The sequence below is a fragment of the Eurypyga helias genome, unplaced genomic scaffold (assembly GCF_000690775.1).
Source record: "Eurypyga helias isolate BGI_N326 unplaced genomic scaffold, ASM69077v1 scaffold36197, whole genome shotgun sequence".
Taxonomy (NCBI): domain Eukaryota; kingdom Metazoa; phylum Chordata; class Aves; order Eurypygiformes; family Eurypygidae; genus Eurypyga; species Eurypyga helias.
The window spans coordinates 19187-19414 of record NW_010263418.1 but is presented as its reverse complement, the minus strand read 5'-3'; positions in this window follow the sequence as shown (position 1 = coordinate 19414).

Genomic DNA, 228 nt, shown 5'->3' with positions numbered 1-228 from the left:
GAGGTCACTGCCCACCTTGCCCGTTCTCTGATTGTAAGCAGCAGTGAGGGCAGCCAGGCCGCCCGCCCGTAGCACCTCAGGACAGCTGAGGCTGGCAGGGAGCTCAGGGGGTCTCCAGAGCATCTCCCTGCCCAGAGCTGGCACAGCCAAGGGCTCAGACCAGGTTTTTCAGGGCTGTAGCCTGTCAGGGCTGGGAACCCTCCAAGCAGGGAGATGGCGCCGCCTCCT